Source organism: Rhinolophus sinicus, chromosome 12, assembly GCF_057876585.1.
Source record: "Rhinolophus sinicus isolate RSI-liver-muscle chromosome 12, RSI-T2T, whole genome shotgun sequence".
NCBI classification, from domain to species: Eukaryota; Metazoa; Chordata; class Mammalia; order Chiroptera; family Rhinolophidae; genus Rhinolophus; species Rhinolophus sinicus.
Window position 1 is genome coordinate 55,361,989 of NC_142512.1, and position 24,428 is coordinate 55,386,416.

The following is a 24,428-nucleotide window of genomic DNA, read 5'->3' on the forward strand; positions in this document are numbered from 1 at the left end:
CGGCAGCGTGTCCCGGCGGAGAGCTCAGCACCGAGCAGACAGAAGACGCATCTGGGTGAGGTGTGGACTCACAGTGACAGAGCAAACCAGCCGCAGGAGGCAGGTGAGGGCCGCTTGCTCTGCGGCAGTCCGGGGACCCTGACCACTCTCCTAGGAGTAGGCAAAGGTCGTGGGCTTTAGCTACTTGGGAGGCATGCCGCTGAGCCACACCGTCGTTTTTTGAGCGGCAGAGATGGGCTGGGCCCCATGAAGAAGTGGCTGGGAACACAAAGGCCAGTTTGAACACATCTCTGCAAGTCGCGCCCGCCCTGGTGGAGAAGACACGGCAGGAAGCATGATTGCTTTGCGTCTGGCGAGTGCAGGGCCAAAATGACGCCTGGAGAGCAGGGAGGTGGGACGGGCAGTGGCAGGATGGCTCCATGGAGGAGGTGACGTTCAAGTTGACTGTCAGAGGGTCAGAGGCTTTTCAGGGAGACAGGGGCTTTGCAGGCAGAGGCACAGAGGACAAGCCAGTTCCATGCGACAGCACTGAGAAGATTCTGTTGTCAGCAGGTCGGTCCTTCTCAGAACATGGCATGTGTGGGGGTCAGCCTGAGGAGCATGGAGCCCCACCTCCTCGCGTTTCTGCCCCCACTTATGCACCCCGAGTATGGGGTGTGGGGGTCGGCGTGGAAGAGGGTGGAGCTCTTCCTGGGGACTGCAACACGGCACCATCTGATACAACGTCGCAGTGACCTTGAGGGCACGGAGACAGAAGCAAGCAGACTGTCCTGTGTACGGATCGATCCGAGGCAGGGGCTGCACTCGAGCGCCAGCGAGGCTTGGAGGCAGGAGGGCCAATGTCTGTAACCGGAGAGGCCTGTTTGGACTTCGCGCTGTCAAATGCTCCCAGTAGTAGATGCAGCTGGATGCGGGGAGATGGGCTGGACGTGGAAAGGAGCTAATAAATGAAGGGCTGTTTGCAGGACTGAGGTGGCTGGCCACACAGACGCCAAAGAGCGTGGGACGTGCATGGGGGGTACCACTCCCAAATGCACACTCGGCAGGATGGGGCCCGGCTCACCCAGCGCGATGCCAGAGGCTGTCAGGCTCTGCTGTGAGCTGAGTGCATCCCCCAAATTCAGGTGTTGAAGCTCTGACCCCCAGCCCCTCGGGATGTGACTATGTTTAGAGGGTCTTCAAGGAGGAGAGCTCGTTAAAAAGAGGTGCTGGGTGGGCCCTACTCAGTATGACGGGGTCCTTGTGAGAAGAGATCAGGACACAGATACACACAGAGGGAAGATGCTATGAGGACACAGGGAGAGACACCGCTACGAGCCACGTGGAGAGGCCTCCGCAGGAAGCAGCCCTGCCCACCTCGGTCTTGGTCTTCCAGCCTCCAGGCTGTGAGGAAACAGATTATTGTTTAAGCCGTGGGGTCTGTGGTGTTTTGTATGTTATGGCAGCACAAGCTCAGGGTTGCTCCAGCAGCACCAAGCACCCAGGTGAGATGGGGGAGTCCGAAAGAAAAGAGGGTGACACCATCCAGAACGGGAGATTCAATCCTGCCAATGGCAGCTCTGACTTCTACCAAGAATATCTGCTGTGTGTTAGTAAAGGCAAAGTTACCACATTGAAGCCTTGGGCAGGGGTATCCTCGGGGAGGGGGAACACACGTGTGTGCCACGCGCCTCACACGTGAACGACGGACAGCCCTACAGAACAGTCACGGATGAGCACGCCATCGGAAGAGCAGGGAGGTGCGAGCGGGGCTGCTCTGCCGACCTGATGAAGGCACTTCGGACAGAGCTGTGTCGCCTGTGCTCTTACCGTTGTTTTGCCTGTTGTGATGAACCTCTCAGGTGTCTTCGTTTCCCAGCCAACGTTTTCAGGCTCTGAGGACAACAGCAGAATCCCCTAGGACTCCATGCCCCAGACCTTGGCGGGTTAAGGCCCCACAGACCTTGGGATCTGATGTTGATTTTTTTTTTCCAAGTCAAGTTGTCCTTTCAATCATAGTTGTAGAGGGCGCAGCTCAGCTCCAGGGCCAGTTGCCATTGTTAGTTCCAGGGGGCACAGCCCACCATCTCTTGCCAGAGTCGAACCAGCAACCTTGTGGTTGAGAGGACACACTCCAACCAACTGAGCCATCCGGGAACTCAGCGGCAGCTCAACTCAAGGTGCCGTGTTCAATCTTAGTTGCAGGGGACGCAGCCCACCATCCCTTGCGGGACTCGAGGAATTGAACTGGCAACCTTGTGGTTGAGAGCCCACTGGCCCATGTGGGAATCGAACCGGCAGCCTTCGGAGTTAGGAGCATGGAGCTCTAACCGCCTGAGCCACCAGGCTGGTCCCCTGATGTTGATTTTTGTTTCCAGAAGAAATCAATGGGCCTCGGGAGAGAACGGACTGACATTTCAGTGTTTCTGTCTCGCAAGTCTCCACATTTATAGACAAAATCCCAAGCAGAAAGCTCCCGATTGTCGGGGTGAAATGCGGCCCCTAATTCCTGCCCTTACTTCTGGAGAACGCACAAGGCTCTTCCTGACTCTCGGCCCCACATCATCCCTCCTGCCCTGCCCAGCAGTCGCTTGAACACACGCAGGCCCCAACGAGAAGGTTCTGGCCCGAAGACGCCCTCCTTCCAGGGCAGAGCCTGGGAGAGACCCCTGAGGGGGGACACCTCAGGGCTCCGCCCAAGTAATCCAGTTCCCGTTCTGTCAAGACAGGGCCCACTGAGGTGGCCTCAGCCTTTCAATCACACCAGACCTCTGCTTCCCCAAGTCGTCCAGGACTCAGAGCCTGTCAGTGGGCAGTGGATCAGAGACAAAGTCTCCCAGGATGACGGCGCCCCCTAAGCCTCATCCAAAGTCAGGAGGAAAATCGCCTCCATTGGGCACATTTCTTTTCAAGACTGCGAGCCGCAAAGACGTACCCCAAACACAGGGATGCAGAATGTCCGCGACAAAGCCGCACCCCGCCATCTAAAGGCCTGTCTTCCCAGATCCATTTCACGGGGGTGACTGTGCGAGAGCATGTGCATGTCAGAGGGAGAGAGACAGGGAAGTGAGGGAAGAAGACAGACTCACTGTTTCAGCCTCAGTGAGTTTCCAAATCTCTTCCGCTATCATCGTGCCAGGACAGGTGAACAGACACGTACACCTGCACGGAGAAGCGTGGCTCACAGCAGCCAGGAGGCGGCAGCCACCCAACGGTCCACTGGCAGATGACAGATAAACACAACGTGGTCTGCAGCAGGGATGGACCTGAGGACGTGATGCTACATGAAGTAGGCCAGGCACGAAAGGACAAATCCTGCAGGCTTCCACTTTTATGAGGGACCCAGAGTGGTCAGAGTCATAGGGACAGGGAGGAGAAGGGAGGCTGCCAGGGCTGGGGGAGGGGAAGCGGAGTGAGTGTTTAATGGGGACAGAGATTCAGTTTTGCAAGACAGGAGTCCTGGAGAGGGATGGCGGGGACGGCAGCACAACAATGTCATGCACTTAGTGTCACTGAATTGTTCACGTAAAAATGGTTAAAGTGGTACATTTTGTTGTGTATTTTCACCACAATTAAAAATAAATGTTAAAGGATCTGTACAGACACTGCGCTCGCACCACAGACCAGGCAGCACCCTGGTTCGGTCACGAACAGTAAGGAGCTTCCATCCTGCAAACAGCCCTGCAGGGAGGGCGTTGTTACCCACTGGTCACAGAAGACAGTGAAGCCTGGAGGGTATGTATTTGCTTAAGGTCACCTGCTAAGAAGAGACTGAGCCAGGGTTCAAACTGGGTGTTCCTGGCACCCGCCAGGCCCCCCTCGAACACGTGCTGAAACAATGACTGGACGAATGGGTGGATGGATGAGTGAAAGGACGGATGACGGATGCCAAAGCCAGACTTTACACACTGCTCAACTCGCCCTGGTTTCTAAAGTTTTTATTTTTAGGGGAGAGCAGGGGAAGGGCTGGAGATAGGTGGGGCACCTTTTAAAGCAGTCACTCTAAATATTAATCGAAAATGTACCGGAGTGAGGGGTTTCACTGTGGGGCGATGCAAATGTTTCAGAAGTAGATGGAGGTGGTGGCTGTACAACATCGCAAATGCACTAAATGCCACTGAACTGTTCACTTTAAAATGGTTAATTTTATGTCACGTGAATTTCAACTCAATAAACTACTATATATATATATATATATATATATATATATATATATATATATATATATATCTGAAATTGAATACAAATATACCAGAAATGTGTTTACCGATGGTTTACTCAGTATCTGGTTGTGTAAACACACACAGATGCTTCAGCTGTGGCCAGGTCTTTGCTCTCTCCTCTGGGGGGTCTGGGTGGCAGGCAGCTGGACTTGTCAGGGCGAAGATCCTCTCAGGGGAGCTTACAATGCCACTTCACGGACGATGACGCCACCATGTAACCCTGGGCACTGAGCCTGTGCACACCAACCCGCAGCTGGGGTTGGGGGTTTTCAGACCCGGTTTTATGAAAAGTTCCCTAAGTATTTTCTCTTTGGGGGGTTATCTATCTCATTAAATAATAAGTCACGAAGCTGGGAGCTCTGACCTGCGTCACCTCATCAGCATCTATTTCCCTGTATCTTTTGAGAGAAAGGATAACTTATTCCCCAGGATGGGTGCTGGGAGCAGCCCACCTGATAAAGAGATGTGGTTAGTAATGAATTAAATTAACATCAACTTTCAGCCGACAATGGAGAGAAGCTTCCAAATACTGTGTGCATATCCATGTGTACACGTGTGTGTACACGCCCCACACACATCCGGCTGAGCTGGGAAAGCGCTCCATGAAGGAAGGGACAGGGATGGGCTGGGAAGCAGGTGCCACCCTCTCTCCAGCTGCAGTGAGCTGGGATTCGACACACTGGGGCTCACTCTAGTGCCTGAAGGAGCCCACTTCTCAAAGGAGCTCTCGGAGGGCACGTCCGACTCCTTTATAACGTGAATAAGCACCTCCTAAGGCCTGTTTGGGAAATTAATCTTTTGGTTTCTTCAAGTGTGGCACGGAGTTCCGGAAACAGGGTCAGTGGCTAATGCCTGTCTTACGACTTGGAAACAAAGCTGCGGGGATTACTTACGTGAATTATGGTACTTCTGTGCAATGAAATAATATTCAATCATTAAAAACGAGGTGAACATCAACTGAGAAATATGTTCCTGAAAGTACCGTTAAGCAACCACAACAAAACTCAGGTTACAAACCAATAAACACAGCGTGATTACACTACTGCAAACTGTGGTGCTTTTACGTAGATGGTGGAAAACCATCTGGAAAATTCCAAAAGCTGAGCTGTAAACAGTGGTTATTTCTGAGAGTGGACTGTGGGTGTGTTTCCTGCCTTCGTTTTTCTTGTCTGTGTTTTTATCACAAACATCTACCGCTTGGGCCATAATGAAAAGGCACTAAGAGTTCATTTTCATTTAAAAAGAAAAAAAATTGATCCTACTGAAGGCCTTCAGACTCTCCTAGCCCCGGGGGAGGCAGATGGAAGCGCTATTGGAAGAGAAGGCAAACCCAGGGCCACCCTTCCTGGCTGTGACTCCGGGATTCTCTGCAGTCGCCTTCGGGGCCATGTGCTCACACACACTCATGTCTGTGGAGGACCAGGTTCCTCTCGGCTTCCACGGGGCTCCTCCCTCACACCATTTCTCTTGCCGGGTCACACACTCATTCCTTGGGCACTGAACGAGCCCGCTGTGCTTGGGGGCAGGTGACGGCCCCACGACGATGAGCCCCCAGCCCCCAGCCTGTGGTGATTCAGCAGGGCCAGGCGGGCATGAGGCCTGGCCATCCAGGGGCACAGGTAGAGCTCCCGGGCTACCCCACCCCGGGCACACAAGGCTCTCAGCCTCTGCCCTCACCCGCTCGTCCCCAGGGCATGTGGGCCTGTGAAATAAACCTGTCTGCCCCACAGGTGGACCAGGTAGACAGGACCGCTGACCACTATAAGTGCCACTTTTGGTTGGGTGGCCACTGAAACAATGCTGCCGTCCCTCAAAAGTCCTGGGCGGGACTTGGGAAAGCTGCCTGATCCACCCGTGACTGTGGGCCTTGGGGCAAATCCTGGGCCTCAGAGACAAGCCTCCTTCTTGGCCAGAAGAGAAGGGAGCTGAACAAGAAGATCTCTGGGCCCCTCCCAGCTCAGGCATTCTGTGACCGTCTATGGGTGTGACACAGTGTGACATAGTAGGACTTTCTACTTTGACAGCAACTGGACCACAGCGGCACCCTCTCCCTACTTCCCTATTTCAGAATTAGGAAGGGAACAGGGGGACAGAAAATCCTCACCAGCTTAGAGTCCCCGTCCCCCCACCCCCACCCCACGTACCACAGCTCAGCTCCACAAACGGCCTCTAGTGTTGAGTCCAAACCCAGGACACAGCAGGCTCCAGTGACCACGCCTCACTCAGCTCCCCGAGCCCGGGGGCTCCCACCCAGAGGCCCCACTCTCTGGCCTCCACAAGCCCCGTCCGAGGAGGCCCGACACCCACAGCCAGACACATCCCTCCGTCATGGCGGTTGGTGGACAAAGCACTTCTGTGCATGCGCTGAGCGACGGGTCCGAAAACCCAGTAGATGTGAGTTCTAGTCCCAGCCCCCGTCCCAGGGTCCTCGTCCATTGGGTGAGGCTTAAGCACAGCGGTGGAAGTATACACCCGCCCAGTGACGGGCCCTTCAGGAGAGATGAGGTGTCCCCTGCCTCATGCCTCACGCTGGAAGGGCGGCCAGCGGGCTGGCTTGTTATCCTTTGTGTGGCCCTGCCCATCCCAAGGCGCGGGGACAGGAAGACGGTCTCGCCACGCCAGGCTGTGATACCCGTCACTGGGTGAAGGGACTGGGGCTGACCAGTTCCGTCCGGTCTCTTGTTCATTATTGTTTTTCTTTTCCATCCACCTCCAATTACCCAAAACATAAACAGCTAAGAAACCCTAAAAAGGTCTACAAAACAACCAGAAAAGCACAGGCACACTACTGTCACCACGGGGCTTGCTCTCTGGGTACAGAAAGATGTGCTTTCCTGGCATCTCCATGTGCTGATGAAAGTCATGGCCTGACCCCTTGTCTGCCCACAATTAAAACGGCTGGTCGCCACCCCTCCAGCACAGCCCTGAAACAAGCGGAGGGCGGAAGCATCTGGAAAGGTGCTCCCCACCAGCTCTTTCTGCTTCTTCCCTCACTATCCTCCTCGCACTCAGCCTGGGTGGGCTGGGGACCCTGCTCTGAGCCACACAGACTCCTGAAAGGGCAGGGAGCCTCTGCTCCCTTTACAGGCTTTACTTCCACTGAGGAATTACACTGAAAAAGGCCTTTCTACAGGCTCAGCCCGAATTCCTTCCCCCTTCTGCCTCGGGCAACAGTCACCCTCCAAAGAGGCCAGATGCCCAGACAGGGTTACGCCCAGCTGACTATCGGGGAGGCCCGGGCAGCAGGGGCTGGGCCAGGGGCAGTCTCACCAGGAGAAGCAGCAACACCACCACCACCAGGCAAAACCCAGAGGGAATTGAGCCAGGCCCAAAGCTCTGGGAGAACTTTCTCACACCCGGCCTACAGGCAGCGGGCTGTGGTCATTGCCCCAGCTGTGAGCCTCGGCTCTGCCACTTAGGAGCTGCTGGCAGTGACCTCCCTGCACTGTTCCCCACCCCCACCGAGCGCTCAGCCGTGTTAGCTGGTAGCCCGCAGCCCAGAGCCGGCTCGCACACCTGTGCAGGACGCCAGCCACGGCCGCACACGGAGCCTGGGCACACCTATCCTCAGAAAGCTCTCCTGCCCCTTCCTGCTCCGTCCGTCAGTCCCTGGGACCACGCCCTTTGTGCAGTATTTCTAACTCAGGCTGAACCAGGCCCGCCAGGCGCCAGGGCTGGGGAAGGAGGGGAGGAGAAGAGGCCTTGTGGGGACCCTCCGAGGCCAGTTCCCCTTTCCCTTCGCGCTGCCGAGGAGGCGCAGGAGCAAAACCCATGGAGAAAGGGAGCAGGTGGGAAGGGGAGGCAGGAAAGCCAAGGAACCCCTCACGTCCCCATGCCAAGCGCCACACCTGAGCTCCGCCGGGACCACAGCCCTCCCCACCAGGGCCTCCGCCGTCCTCCGTGGAAACCTGAGCTCCGTCCTCAACGCTGACAGCTGGGTGCTGGACCTCAGGGCGCAGACGAGAGGCTGGGGTGCAGGGAGCCCCCGCCCCTCTGGGCCCGGCTGCCACACTCTTGGATAGCCCGGGATAGTTTGGCCCCAGGCCCTCTTGAGGGCCTTTTCTTTGATATTTATTAACCCACTTTCTGTCTTGGCATTGGGAGCAAGGAGGAAAGCTCAGCCAAGGCTATGAATAGGCCAGGCCATCCCTGGGGAGGAGAGTGAGCTCATACCTACAGCACAGGTGCCAAGCATAATAAAGTTTTCCGAGTCTGTGTAAATACAGGCTGTGCCACGTTGGGCACGGAGGGTGGGCCTCGGGGAGCTGAGCGGGATCTGCCCCTGACACTGGCAGAGCTTTTGGCCACCTGTGCCAGAGCTGGGCCCTGTTGGGAAGGACCTGTCTGCCACGCCATGTTTCCAGCCTGGTCAGACCTGGTGGGAGTCGCCACGCAAGTGGGGGAGGGATTCCCAAGACGACATGCAGTATAAATGACTCCTGTAAACAGCGAGTTTAATAAAAAGGCAGTGAGGGAATTTATGGGCGACCCAAAGATAATTAAAATTATTTATCTACTTACCTCCCTTGCTGGCTGATCAGTCTATTAATTATCTATTATACAGTCGCTGATTTGCATTTTAGTGAAGGGACAGGAAAGAGCAGGTGACAAGCACCAACGACGGGTCCAGGGACAGGTGCGGGGGCAGGTGTGGACCCTCCGCTACCCACACCGCTTGCCCACTCACCCCCCTCCAGGCCACATTCCTGCTCCGACTGCTGAGAAGCTGGGATCTGAGGACCTGAAAGTTCAGTGTGAAGGGTACGCACCTGTTTGCAGAGTGGGACCTCCTAGGACAGGCTCCCGGCAGAGGGGCCAGCAGACCAACTCACGGGAAATGCTGGCCACCGTCCTCTGGCAGTTCTGACTTAGCGCTGCATTAGAAAAAGAAAACACAAGAAAGAACCCATTTCAGTCTCTGATGATCTGGAGCACATCACACACGCTCTCCCGCGCTCTTGATTAAAAATATCACAGGACAGACTGTCATGGGAACGGCGTCTTTGAACACTGCACATGAGAAAGCATTAGGCTGGGAGAAGCTGCAACAGACGCCCCCAGCTCTGCCACCGCCCTGCGCTGAGACTCACAATACGGGACAGCACGCTGGGACACGGTGGGGGGCGGGGGGTCCGACTGGCAATGACCAGACTGAAGGTGGGATGTCATGTCACCTGCTCCCAGCACGGCCCCCACTCTTCTCTCAAGACAACGGAGCCTTGTTGGGGGTAAGGCTCAGCACCAACCCCATTACCGGCCCGGGTTCCCCAGCACCAGCCACATTCCAGGCATGTGGAGCTGCGCAGAGCTGGCCAGGACCTGCGGATGGTGCAGACCTTGAAGTGTCTCTAAACGCCTAACCCCTTTCCCCAAAACCTGTCAGCCTCCCCGCAGCCAGCCTTGGGGGCCAACTCCTTCAAACAAACCTCTTATCTTTTATCTATCCATCTATCCATCCATCCATCCATCCATCCATCCATCCATCCATCCATCCATCTATCTACCATCTACATCAATCATCTATCATCTCTCTATAGCTGTCAATCATCTATGTATTATCTAATCTGTCTTATCTGTCAGTCATCTACCTATCATGTATCTATTATCTATTTATTTATGCATCTATCTATTATCTATTATCTATATTATCTATCAATATCGATCACTGTCTATTATCTGTCTATCCATCTGTCACTTATCAATCATCTATCTCTCTAATCCATCCATCCGTCTCAGGATGGACAGTTATGCCTAGATAGATGGGTAAGTAGCTCCTCCTGGTTCAGTTGCTCTGAGGCTGCTCCCTGACTCACAGTCTCTCCAGCTTGCACCCCATAAACACAACCAGAAATGCCACTGCCCCCCACCATGCTCCAGGGGAGGAGCTGTGCCCCTGCAGTGGCACAGAAGGGGTGGGGGAGGAGGCAGCGAGGGGCCGGCTGTCTGCCTGGGAACAGGGACTGCACGGGCAGAAGCCAGGCACACACATCCTCGAGTCTCTGGAAAGTGACCCTCTGGCCCCAGCCAGGCTTCTGCGTGGGCCTCAAAATCCGTTTCTGGCTGTCAGAGCCGAGCTCCCTGGTGTTTGCAGGACAGTCTCTGCACCCACCCCGCTCTGTGTCCCACCCCTCCCCCTTCCTGGCTATCGCTTCCCAATTCTGATGATGAATCAATAACTGCAAAGCAAAAACCACAGTGAGCAGCGTTGCTGTACCGGAACTAATCGTTTTCAGAATCGATTCGCAGGGTTGTGTGTGTGTAGCGAGGTGGGGCCACGTCCCTGGAGCCCCTGCAGCCCCGGGAATTAGGCACACCAGGAAAAGTCCCCGTAGACAATGAAGAGGGGGAAGGAACGGAGGGGAGTCGAGGAGAAGTGCAGAGTTTTAAAAGAGGGGGATGGGAGGGCCTCAGTGACACAGAGAACGAGGGCAGCCACGCACGTCCTCAGTAACGGCCTGGTGAAGATGTGAGGGGACCACGGCCTAAGGCTCTGGCATGACCGCGCGTGAGGGCAGGTGCGCTCAGCGGGGGCTCTCAGGTGACAGGACCCTTCCCGGGGTGGGCACATGCCCCTCACTCCACACAGCACACGCGGCTCAGGCCAGGAAACCTCCTGCCCCTCCGAGCACAGAAAGACACCAGGGGTCTCAGGGGCTCATGGACTTAAGATGTTATCGGCCTAATAAAGCATGTTGCGGTTGCCATCGGGTCTTCCCAGGGCTGGAGCACATGGAAGCATGGAGGTAGGAGGGGCAGGTCAGGGAGCTTAGGATAACAAAGTCTCTCAGAACCTTCTTCCACGCTGTGACTCATTAACTCATCCAGTGATCCGAGAGGGAAACTGAGGCACAAAACCCCTGGAGAGCCTGCCCCAAGGTGCACATCCTGCCCACTGGCAGACCGGGGCCCAAGCTCAGGGCTCCGGCTGCAGAGCCTAGCTGTGACTACCACACTGTCCTCTCTTGCAAGGGCCAGCCAGCGTGACTCAGTCTCCCCACCTGCAATGTGAACTCTTCAGTAGCCAGCCCCTCTTGCACAACCCCAGAAACCCTCAGCACCCACACTGGGGCAGGATCCTCAGTGCGGGTGCAGCAAGTGGGGCCGGGGTAAGCTGGACCCCATGCCAGGGGCTTGTTTAGCAAAGTGACAGAAAGGGGACAGGGGCCCTGGACACTTCCCAAGCACGAGTCCCAGGACAGCATTAGAGGACCCACTGCACTGCGCTCTATGCATCACTCACTCATTTAGCCATCACATCCTGGGCCTGTTTACCTCGCCTCTTCCCAGGCTGGGTCTTCACCCCAGACCCCCAACAGACCCCCAGGCTGGCCTTTGGGTGTGGGAGGGGCAAAGCACAATGCCTGTAGATCAGGGGACCTGACAATGCCAAGGTCCGGTGACATCCTCAGGGCAGAGGGAATGGGGGCGGGGTCTTGTCTTTTCTTTCCGGAGACGGACTTGGCTGGGCCTGGTATCTGCTGTTTACATCACTTGCCCAGACCCTTTGCTTCCCCTGGAAATCCCTGGGCATCCTGTGGCATCTCCCCCAGGGAAGGAGGTACTTGAGCCAGGTGTTGAGCCCACCAGGTGCCCCCCAGCCCAGTGGGCTCCCCTGCCCGTTACCCCTCCTCCAGGAGCTGCCCTGTGGCCGAATGTCCGTCTCTCCACCCTCTGGAGGCAGCTGTTCATCCCCACTGGTATCTCCACCCACTCTCTTTCGAGAGTCAGAGGGTCCCGCCCCGCCAGGCCCAGCCTGGGGCTCAGGCAGCCGGAGAGCCTCGGAGGGCAGCAAGGGGCCCCACGCACGGGCTGCTCAGTGTTTCAGCCACGAGTTCACAGCCAGTCATCAAGTGGGGCTCCTGCAGCGGCAGCCTCACTGGGAAGTCCCACGTCAGTGACCCGTTTTCTTTTCTTCTTTCTTATTTTTATAAAGCAGAATGGTTTCATGTTTTGCTCTAAATCTTCCTGGGGTACAAACTGCTTTCCCGAGTGAGAGAATAGAGGGTGCAGTAACAGACAGTCCCCCAGGAGCATGCAGGACCCCAAACCTGTTGATAAACAGAGGAAAGATGCACAGAAATTGGGGGAATTCAAACTAAAGCAAGCTGCCATTTTTGAGCGCTATTCTGGACCAAAGTGGACGAGACTGGCCACCTGTGTCGGTGAGGGTGGTGGGAGCAGAGAGCTCCACACGTGTTGGAGAGCTGTTGTCAAGACCTGAACGTCCAAGAGCCGGCCACGCACAGACGGGGGCCTGTCCACACTGGGCGCCTGAGCGCGAGAGGGCAGGCGGAGACCCACGCGTGGCACCCTCTGAACCAGCCACACTTTGCAAACCCAGAAACGCTCCTACAGGAAACAGGATGAAGACCAAGGGCGGGTCCTGAGACGGATTTCTCAGCAGCAGCTAAAAGGAATGCACCAGACACATCCGTCAGCATTGGGGAGCCGCACAAAACAACACTGAGCAGAAGAAGGAAGATGCAGAAAGATGCCGGTATGTGCATTTTAAAAGGCATACAATATGTGGTTCATGGTTACATGTTTGCAAACGCTTCTTCAAGGGACAAAAATAACGGACACCAGACATGCTCAGAGTGCCTGTGGGTGGGGTTGGGGCAGGGAATGAGGGGTGCTCCAGGCCTCTGTCTGAAATGCTTCATTTCTTTCTTGATGAGACCACGCAAGGTAACAAAATGCTAACCTTTGTTAACGGAAGGTGGAGGACTAAAGATATGTGTTTTATTTTATCTTAATTACCAACATTCTCCAAAACGTTGTTTTGAGATGAGCGTGGTTAGATTGTAAGCCCCTTGAGGGAGCAAGGACCGTGATGACAGGCAGGTGGCCACTCAGCAGGTAGTGTGGTGTCTTACACACTCAGTGGCTCAACGGAATCTCATCAGGGGGTGACCTGGATGGCAGAATAGATGAGCGACACATGCAGCCATGTGACACTGGGAGAACGGGGTCTCCCTCCGACTCCCTCCACTTAAAGGACAATAAACTAGTCAGATTCGTTCCTTCTGCTGCCCACTGAGGTTTTCTTTAGAAACAACCAGGCTGAGCAGACCGGAAGTAGGAGCTGCCCCACCGGACCCAGGATGGAACCACGTCCCCAGCTTTCTAGACTCCAGACCACTGGGGCTTCCGAGAACTCAGCTGCCCTCATATTCCTCTCCCTGGAAAACTGAGTGCAGAGCACAGCTCCCTGGGCATCCAGGCCCGGTGTCTGAGCAAAGCCTCTCCACACTGAGTAGGTGCCAGGGAGCTCTGGGTGCTGACATGGCTTCTCCCTCTCCCTGGCGAGCAAACATCTTCAAGCACACGAGGAACCCAGAGCGGACCTGTAAACAGCCCACCTCCCCCAGCCCCCGAAAGACGGCGGGTGGGGAGGAGAGCGAGCCCCGCGTGGAGCAGTTGGGTGGTCTGCAGGGCAGCCACTCTGTCAGAGACGTTGCCTCCTACATGCTTTTCTGCAGGTCTGCGAGTGTGCTGAGACCTGGCCCGCCATGATTTCCCTGACAGCTGCCGTCTGCCTTCTCCTGGGCTGCACTGTCACACTTGCTCACGTCCTCCATGGCTCCTGCACGGCAGGCAGATGTGTGCCCAGCTCGAGCGTGCCATGGCTGGACATATGTGCGCTCGGCTAGAGTGCATTAAGGCGGGCAGATGTGTGCCAGGCTCTGGCTTTGCTCTCACACCGTCAGTGTTACAAGCTAATAAAAGCTGCATGATCAAATTCCGGGTCATTACTCCAGGAAAGGGACCCCTCTGTGGTCGACGACAACAGTTTCAAACCAATTAAAACAAGCCTGGTGTTTCTGCGGGCTGCCGCCGTGCCCGCCACCCTGAAGGTCTCTGAGGGCCCATGCTCTCAAGGAGCAAGATGCACGAAATGGTAATGGGGACACTTAAATGCCACGCCAAGGGGATTCTGGTAAATAAGGTCACACGGAAGAGGCTGGGGGAGAAGTCTCCTGAGCCAACCCTGGAGGAAACTTCAATAAAAACGAGATTGGATTGGAAACAATTCACTCTGCAAGGGATGGGTCTACAGGCAGAGCGGGGAGGGGTCTTCAGGGGAGGAAGTGATTTCATTTCCTATTAGTCCCCTTTGCTGATATGTGCCCTGGCTGCTGGCACCAGAATCAGCCACTGAGTCGGCTGGGAGAACTGGGTGAAATTGCCAAGCAAAAATCGGAGAGGCCTGGGGGTGCTGAACAGATGGGAGGGTTAGTGACGGTAGAAGATTGGGGGGCTAGTGTGGAACTGTGGAGGTCAGGGGCTGAGAAGAAGGACGGGGCTGTGTGGTGGGTTCACAGCTGTTTGGCAGCTGCTGAATTCTATGGGGTCCTATTTCAGGGAGATCAACTGTCACCCATGAGACAAACGGTTCAGGCTCCGAGAACACTGCTCAGCGCCCAGGTCAGGAGTCGGGCGAGCAGACTCTAGCCATGCCGGGCAGCCCAGTGTAGACTCGGGGGCAACCTAGTCCGGGTGACCACGGGGCTGCTTCTTTGTTCCCAGCCAGGATGGTCTGCGACTCATAGCTCTGCCGATGCAACTGAAGGACCTCCAAACATGAGAGGGAGAAAAGAAGTCACCGGGCCAAACTGAAGCTCAGGGACTCGAGCTCGGTGAGCTGGGCAAAGCAGCCTCCTCGTGCACCCGCCTCCCCCAAGGCCCCCAAGACGCCGGTCCCTGCACGCCGCTCCCATCAAGCACACCTACGACGCAAGTAACAAACCTCGTTCCACGGAGAGTCACCGGATTTAGCAAATAAAATTACCAGATGCCCAGTTACATTGGAAACTTCAGATAAACAACAAATAATGGTTCACATTTTTGTATAAGTATACACCATGCAACATTTGAGACGTACTTATACTAAAAATTATTCGTTGTTTATCTAAAATTAGCATTTAACCAGGCACCCTGTATTTTCACTTGGCAATCCTAGCTTCTAACTGTCTGATTGCCCAGCCTACACACCAACACACACATACACACACACACTCTCACATGAGTACACGCACACACGTACACACGTACACACACACTCTGACATATGAGTACATGCACACATGTACACACTCTGACATATGAGTACATGCACACACGTACACACTCACATGAGTACATGCACACACGTACACACGTACACACACTCTCTGACATATGAGTACATGCACACATGTACAACTCTCACATATGAGTACACGCACACACGTACACACACATGCACACATGTACACACACACATCCTTCGAAGAAGAGAAAGGAGCTAACACTTCACAAGGATTGGCGGGATGCTGGCGCTGCCCTCTCCTCTCTCCTTGAACCCTCCTCCCACCACCCCCACTGCCGTCACCATTCAGACAGAGACTGGGCTCTGGGGCTGTCACCGTCCAGGCCGCCCGCTCAGCACACAGCCTGACAGAAACCGCAGACCCAGGTCACTGGCATTCTGATGTCTGCAGTTTTTCCACCAAACCAGACCCGATACATAAGGTTTCAGATGCTTATTGCCAGACGAAGTGGCCGCTAGGAAGTCACCATCGATTCTGCAGTCAGTCAATGGATGACGTTTGAGGCCTTGGCTCAGGCCCACGCCAACCTCAGCACCAGAGGCAGTTACGAGTGACGCCCTTGGTAGTCGGGGCTCCCCGGCTGGGCATATGGGTCAGCACACCTGGCCTCCACTCGGGGGAGGGAGGGGTGGTCCGGGCCCACCTGCAGTGCTCTCCTGGCAACCAAACCCTGAGCACGTGTGGGAAGCGACACCGGTGCACGTGGCAGGTCATTCCAGAAAAGAGGATTTTCCTCCCCTGGACACCTAGGAGGGGACAACCCTGTGCCTTCTGGGGTTGGGAAGGCAGGCCTGAGGTCGTCTGCACATTGGCAAGTTGTCCCTGAACCCTCGACTTTTCCTTATCAACTACTTGCTTCCCAGGTAACCGGTAGGTGGTTTTGATGCCTGCTGTGTGCTTAGAAATCACAGACTTTGGGGGAAAAAGAAGAAAGAAGGAAGGAAGGAAGGAAGGAAGGAAGGAAGGAAGGAAGGAAGGAAGGAAGGAAGGAAGGAAGGAAGGGAAAACTGCCGTCATTCATGAGGCCGAGGTGAGTCTCAGGGCAGCCCTTCTTGTTTTCTACCTCGGCCGTTCTCTCGTGGGGAAACGATCACACCTGGCTGACAAATCTTGCCCTATACGTCAGCAAGATGCTGTCACGCCAGACAATGACTTCCGTGTCTTAATCAGTGGGTTTCAGGATGATCTTCTAGAGCTTACCCTCTGTCATTTCTAGACATGTCTTTTTTCCTCTTCCTCCTAAGAACAGTTGTCTCGGGGGCTGGAAAAAGCCCCAGCATGTGGTCAATCGGTCACCACCTCACCGACTGCTTGCCTGCTGCAGGCTTACGAAGAGATGGAAGCTTCCACTTGAGAGCTGTCAGCGGGACCCTTGTGAAGGACTGTGGCTAACTCCATCATGAGTGACACACAAGTGCTGGGCCTGGTGACCTGCATGGTCCAGGTGGCGACTGTTTCCCCAGTGGCCGAGGAGAAACCCAGCGAGGGACGAGCAAGCCACAAGGAAGAGGGGCTGCAGCGTGGGCCATCCAAAACTCCAGCACCGAGGACAAAATCCCGCCAAGAGCCTGGGAGGGCCTGCTACAGAAAACCCCCACGCCCGCCTACACCCCCTCTTGTTTCACATCGTCGCCTCAGCCCCTTTCAATGATACAGACCAGGAGCACTCTGAGCACTAAATCGTGATGTTTTCATTATTTGCCCGATGGGGTTTTACTGGAAAATTTTGTGCCAAGAGTTGCATTTTGAAATTTCCCATGGAGGGAGGGAAGGCGTGGGGGTGCGGGTGGGAACTGCCGCCGGATTTTGGCTCTTCCTGAGACAGCCCACGGTGTAAGGAGCTGGTTTAATTATAGGCAGGTTGTTGTTTTTTAGGTGACCTACTTCCCAGATGGTTGTCCCCGCGTATCTTTACTGTCACAAAGTTTTGACATACCGCAGCCACGAAGGAAGAGAAGTCACACTGTGTCACCAAAAAGCGGAGGGAAGCCGGGGCTCAGCAGCCCTCAGCGGAAGGAAGAGGAGAGAAAGGGAAGAGCTGGGCGTGAGCAGGTGGGAGAGAATGACGGCCGGACAGGCTCGTCCTGGCCCCTGAGGGAACACATCAGCCTCCCTGTGCAAAGGCTCTGGCTGGCTCAAGCGGCCATTTCCCGGGGGGCTGGGCCATTTGGGGGCCCGTGTCTCCTGAGACGTGGGCAACTTCTCATGATGGGCCTGCTTCCTGTGCACTACAAATGCGGCCCCTGGAGTCCCTCTTGGTGCTGCCTCTGACCCCAAGCAGCGGGACCTCACAGAATGGGCAGGCGCTGCTGGCACCCCAGCTCGTCACTGGGACAGCAGCCGGGGCCAGAAGGAGGGTCTGCCGTGCGTAGGTCTTCCCCCTAAAACCTCGGAGCAGACCTGCTGTTTGCGGCAGAAATGGCCCCGAGGAGCCACCCTCTCTGTATGTAGCACAGTCTGGCTGTTGCCATCACTGATAGGTGAGCGGAAAACAGATTCTCCCAGCTCCCGAAAACCACCTTCTCGGCACAGGCAGAGGATGTGGCACTCGGCCAAGAACTCCCATTGCCCCAGCATTGGCTCCTGAATGTACCTGGTGGCACGGCTGAGGGAGGCCACTCCAGAGGCACGAGGGCATGGGAGATGCAACCCCACAGGCCAGCAGCGCCACAGAACACCCCTCATCTATCTGATCGGTGCCCTTTGTTTTTCAGATTCAAATGGGCTATGAACCCAAGTGGGCTTAAAACCTCACTGCGCCCAAATGAGGTGCTGAGACCCCGGGCGCAGATGGACAGCGTGGCCTTCTAAAGGCACATTCCGACCTACAAAGGCCAGCGACCCCAGGTCCCCACCTCATGTCCTCCCTGCGTGAAATGTCAACCGTCAATGTCAGGGAAAGAAAACAAGCAGAAAGCCCGGACCCTCCTGGGGCTGCAGCAGGTCTTAGCAGCCCCCCACCACCACCACTGTGCCCCCCAAGCCCCGCAGGACACACCCACTCTGCCAGGCCAGGACACCCAGGCTCTGCAAGGCACACAGGAGAAACAGCGACGTCTAATTTTCAGTGAAAAGCAGGTGAGAATGTTCTCGTCAGAACGTGTGCTGTGTGCGAGCTGTGAGCCCGTGTCCTGGCAGGTAGACGTGACCAGGCAGAGGAGAGGGGAAGGACAGGCTCACTGAGAACTGAGCAGCGTGGGGAGCCTAGGAAGTGGGGACAAGTGGTGCTAAGGAACAGAACCGAGAGCCTGAAGGAATCTATATTCTAATTCAGGAGCTCAAACGAAAACTTTCTTTGACTTGTGCTCAACTTGACATACATGTCTATGACGATTTAAAAAATGCAAAAAGTGATGCAGAAAAACGTTGGGGTAAGGAAAGAAGAGGTGGGTGCGGACAGAGAGATAGGCGGGCACACTGGCAAGGGTCGCCTCTGAGCTGCGCTCTGGGGGCAGAGATAAACATGGGGCCGGAGCAGAGGGCTCGCCAACCAAGAACGGGGAGGGGGAGCAGTTCTTCAGAACAGCCCGTGTGGGCGGGCGGCAGCGCCGGCAAGGAGGTTATGGTCTCACTGAGACTGTAATGCCGGAGGGCTGGGGAGAACGTGCCAAGCCTTTAGATGAGATGGCGCCAGCAGCGTGCCCAGGCAGAGTTCCCAGCACAGAGCCTGGCACCCAGCAAGGCCCTAATAAAAGTTAGTTCCCTTGCTCTCCTGCCCCATGTGGAGCGTGACCGATTGGGGGCAGTGGATAGATGCGCTAAGGCCCCGGCTTCTAAGAGAAACTTGTTTCCCCAGAAATGATGACATGTGTGTGTCATGCAGCCAAGTGTCTCGGAGAGACGCGCCCAGGTGCCAGGCATGCCCCCGGTCTGCAAAGCCCCCACCGCACCTGTGCACACACCAACTTCTGGAGGGTCACCATCCAGAGCTGTCTTTGGGACCTCACAGAGGGTCTGTGACACCTTGTGGGTTAAGCGACAGTGCTGCAGTTTCCAACGTCCCTTGCCTGGAAAGCCCCTTCCCAGCTCTGGCACCAATTGTATACACAGCCCAATTGCAAAGCACCCAGAGGAACGTGTGAGGGTGGCTGGCACTGGGTGTGGACGGGGGCCCACACTCGTCACAGGCATTAGTTAGACAGTAAGAAGCACCATGGGTGACGTGCTGGAGGGAGGGAAGTGGGGCTGGGCTACCAGCAGGCCTTCCCCAGATGTGGGGCTCCCACAAAGCTCTCAGGGCCCTAAACCTCGGTGCCATCCTGATGCCATGGTCATAGCATTGGAAATAACGTGTGACAGACACGAGCACAGGTGTCCCCGTGCTGCAGCCCACGAGAGGGATGGATGCTCCGCCACACACACGCCCCTGGGATGGTTTGGCCTGGGATGGAGACACAGGCGCCGGTTCCTGGGCGCCCACCGTACGGTGAGTCGCACTCCTGATCTGGCACACTGGGCAGTGGGGAGGCAGCACGTTGTGCAGCCACGAGAAGGGCCTGCCACGGCAGCTGTGAGGCCGCCAACACACTGGCACCCTGTGGCCACGCCTGCCCACCCACCTGCACCCTCCCCAACTCTGCTCTGTGGAGTCGACTCCAGGCCGTCCTCTGTGCTCCACGCTGCCAGGACTGCAGAGGAGGCGGTGTCCCTGCTCGGCACCCCTCTGCCCCCGCCAGAGATTACTGCCTGCCGAGAGCTGGCGAGAACGGCCGGCGGTGCGTGGCGCGATGCACCAGCGTGAGCCCAAAGCAAGTTCGCTAATGCACAGACGCAGGCGGCCAAGGAGACCAATGGTGTGGGCACACAGCGCTGTCCAGCGGGTGAGGCGGGATGAGACTTCGGGGACTTGCATTTCCGGGCTATTTGCAAATCTACAGGCGCCCGTTTCTAGGAGGAGCAGAATCATTCAAGTGCTTGTGTTCGGTGTGGGGATGGGAAGCCCACCTCTTGGAGCCCTCCCAGGGGCGCTGCTTGCCTCTTCCCAGATCCTTCTGCCCACCACTCATTGGCACTGTGGGTCGGGCCTGGGACTGACAGGTACTGGCGACCATTCCTGCCACCCTCTCTGAGCCTCCCTGCAGAGGAGCAGAGGGAAGTGAGCCACCTACCACACTGCAGGGGGCTTGGAAGGAGCTGGCAGTGGGGGCCAGGGTGGCTGTCATTCCCAGGATGGAGCGGCACAGATAAAGCACGTCGTCTGCTTCCAGAGCAATCCGCCATGGGCCAGTGGCGGCCCTGGAGCCGGCTGACATCTGGTAAATGAGTAGAGGGACGCTGCCTTAGCTTCTAGGGCACGCACGCTCCTCCCCAGGGGACCGCAGGGGCCCAGGGGTGCCTCCTAGGTGAACTCCATCTTCAAGGGTTAGTGAGGAGGTGCAGCTGGCACTAGACCCTCCCCCTGGCAGCTCCCCCTTCTTGGGGGAGGGGCACGTAGTCACCTCCTGCCTCCCTGGCGGCAGCCGCTCTGGTAGGCGGGCAGGCAAGCGTTTCTGCAGATGAACCTGCAGGTGTCTGGCCTGTGACCCCCAGCTCTGCTGCCTGGAGTTCCTGGGTGGGGGGAGAGAGGCAGCCTTCCCGCCGCAGTGCAGCTCCAGCGCACCACCTGGCAGAGCGAGGCCTGCACCTGGAGGAGGCAGGTGCTCATTCATCAACCTCACAGCCCAGCCCCCACTTCTTTGCCGCTGGACATGGAGAGAAGATGGGGGAGAACTGGGCAGCCACGAAAGGCTGCCCACAGGCCTGCGTGCAGGGAGGGAAGGATGGGGCCCAACAGGAAGGGTCCCATGCATCCAAGAAGGGGGTCTGTAGGAACGCTGGGGGAGGTCACTCGGCCGGCCGGAGGGCCTGGGACACCGGGCACACGGCCCTTTGTACATAATGTAGAAACCTTTCAGGGACACTGAGGCCTGAGCCACCCCCAACCCTGCCCATTCCCGCTGTGTGCGAGCCCCACACAAGGGAGCAGCTGTCCAAAGAAACTGAGTTGAATAAGCATGGTCACAGGTGAGCTGTTCTCACCTGAGCCTGCCCTGGGAAGACAATGATGGGCTCATCCCTGGGAATTCCACAGGTGGGTCTGGGCGCCCTGTTGGGCCGGGCCTTCCTGGGCCCAAGCATGGTAGGAATTTGTGGGACAACTTGAGCCATCTTATAAAAATATGTAGCTTCAACCTCAGAGGGACTCACCCAGTGAGCCCAGTAAGATGGGAACCTATTTATCTCCAACGTCACCTACCCAGCCGTTTACATTCCCCCAACCAAATGGCCCCCTAACTTCAATCCTCTGCTCATCCTCAGGATGGAGGCAGCTCCTTGGAGAGGTCACTCAAGACCCACCCCTCCCCAGGATGTTACCACCTGCTGTCCCTCAAAAATAAAGTAAAATAAAAGACAACAAGAACAACAAAAATGTAAGTACAGCTGCTGTGACGCCCCCCCCGCCCCCGCCTCCCTGCTTTGAGCTCCAACCTCTTGGATATTTATTGTTCGCCCCCTCCTAAATCACCCCTGATGGCTGGCCTGCTCACACTCCATCACGGGGAGAGGCTGCGCGAGCCTCAGTTCCGTTTAGCTTGCAGAAAAAGGAGCCTCTTAGGAAAAACCCGCCCGGGAGCTGTCCGATGCTGAACTGTGGCGTGATGGACGATTATGGACCATCTGCACTTTCAGAGGGGGATAGATTTATGAGCGGGGGAGACAGCTAGAAGAGTGTCCATTACTGTAACTCGCTGCCCTCTTCAGACATTCTAATCAGGCACCCTTCCCTCCTGCTGAAAAGCCCACGCTCGCTAAGAACTGGCAAGAAGGGAAATCAATTACATTTTTGGGGGTAGTGTCCCCCCCCCAGCAGGGCTGTCCGAGGTGTTAGGGGTACAGCATCAGGCGGCTGGGGGGCCCCTTTTCCTGGCACAGCAGGTTCCCCATCAGCATTTCCTGCTGCTCCCCATCCCACCGAGGCTTCTGACTTCTTGCAACTGGTGTTGAGAAGATAGGAGGAGCCTGTGTGGCCCTCCCTTCTCAGCCCCTGCACAGACGTAGTGGAGATTTACTGACAACCAGGAATCAAGCAGAGGGATGCAGCAAAAACATCTGGGTCTTCCAGGTAGGCTGTGCAGGTTGATATTTATGTGCACGGGGAAGGGAAAGGACTGAAACTCGATGGGACTTGGGCCCCAGGTCACGCGCTAAGCTGGGTGCCTTCTGCACACTCACTCACAGGAATCTTACTCCTGTTTTATAAGTGAGAGAACTAAGGCCCACGGAGGTGTGTGGCAGAGCCAGGTTTCCAGCTCGGGTCCACCCGACCTTTCTGGCCTGCAGCCCAAGGACCCTGTCCCCGCCAGAGGCAGCCAGCCCTCTGCCCCTGCAGCGCTCCCCCAGCAGGACGGCTCAGGACACTTCCCAGTGGGCTCCCACTCTCTGACATGGCACTGGAGTGAAGAAGTGAACAGGAAACACCCAGGCTGTGACCCCCAAGCCTCAGCTCCCTAGACAAGACCTCCTACAAACACACAAACAAGCCCCTTCCATTTCCACAGCACTTCAGAGTTCACAAAGCATTTTTACACTTACCGTGTTTCCCCGAAAATAAGACCTAGACGGACAATCAGCTCTGATGCGTCTTTTGGAGCAAACATTAACATAAGACCCGGTCTTATATTATATTAGATAAGATCGGGTCGTAAATTACAGTAAAATAAGAGCGGGTCCTACATTAATTTTTGCTCTGAAAGACGCGTTAGAGCTGATTGTCTGGCCAGGTCTTATTTTCGGAGAAACATGGTACCTAATCTGACCACCACCCTCTGCAGTAGATAAGAACAGGTATTTGCGTCACCACTTTAAAGATGAGAAAACCAAGGCCTAGCGACGTCAAGTGGCTTCCTTGAGGCCACACAGCTAACCAGCCTCGGGCTGGGCTCAAGCTGTGTCACCTTGCTCTGTTTAGGGCCTCTCCCCAGAGGCTGCTTGAGCATTTCCCTCCATGGGGACCTGCCCTCTCTCTGACCCTCTGTAATGCCTGATCTTCTCTCTCCCTGACCACCCCCTCCTGGGTCCACACCCCTCCCGGAAGGTTAAGTCACCCGGTACTGGCAGAGCCTTTGAGAACTCAGTGCCTGGGGACAAGTTCTGAGACTCTCATCCAAGGCCCTGGGAATCAGGAAGTGGCTGCCAGGCCCTGCCACTCTCCAAGATGGAAGCTCGGGGACTTTGTGATGACACCCAGCTCAGCAGTAATGAGCCGCTGCAGTCGGGTCTGACCTAGGACAAGATCAGGCTGCAGCTGAAAACAGCAAATGTTCAGCGGAACTTGTTTTTTTTCATTGCTTTTATTTATTTTTACTTATCATTTCTTTTAAAAAAGCCACAGCTCTACCTGCCTCGCCCTAGGAGCTCACCTGTGGCTTTTTCACCTGGCAAAAGCCTTCTGTTCCTGCCACACCCACTCCGCCCCAGACATTCACTTATTCCATCACTCGCTCATTTGTGCAGACACTGAGGGCAGGACCCTACCTCACACTGGGGGTCGCACCTGAGCTGAGCTGGGTCCTAAGGACATGGAAGGTAGTCAGGGGAGGAGGGGGTGGGAGGGCTCTGCCTGGTGGATGCAAACGGGCAGGAAGCAGCCATGCCGCTGTCTGGTGTGTCTGGAGTGGAGAACAGGTGGAGGCGTGGCAGGGGGTGAGGCTGGATTGGTGAGCAGGGGTGAGAACCCGTTTTTAGAAAACCTCCCCTAGGGCTTTCCCTGTGCTGAGCCCCTGGGCATGGGGCTGCCCATGAAGGCCCCACCGTCCATCACAGCCCGTGAGGGAGGGGCTGCCTCTCCCTCTGGATCAGCGAGCTGACCGAGGTGCGCGTGACGTCCTATGGCTGAGCCGTCCAGTCCCACAACCACCAACACAGGTGCTTTCTGAGCCCTTGAAAGATGGCCAGTGCCTGAGGAACCGAATTTTTAATTGTATTGCATTTGAATGCACTGTCGTGTAAATGGCCAGCATTTTGAACAGCACGGCTCCAGGCGGTGGGCCGCCCAGGCCAGCTGCAGCCTCTCGCACCGCCTGACCCCACTGCGGTCAGCCCCTGCTGACCAGGTCTCAACAAGACCCTCCCGCTCCAAAGCTCTGAAACCTGA

General features: G+C 56.1%; 1 protein-coding gene across 6 annotated transcripts in view; it reads right to left on the reverse strand.

The window, feature by feature from the left end:
* The window catches only part of RBFOX3 (RNA binding fox-1 homolog 3), a 362,978-nt gene that overhangs the window by 154,614 nt on the left and 183,936 nt on the right, over positions 1-24,428 (reverse strand). For all 6 annotated transcript variants that reach the window (XR_012492320.2, XR_012492319.2, XR_012492317.2 and 3 more), the window contains exon 3: positions 8,972-9,076. The gene's annotated coding sequence lies outside the window, so the exon portion shown is untranslated. The remainder of the gene's footprint in view (positions 1-8,971; positions 9,077-24,428) is intronic.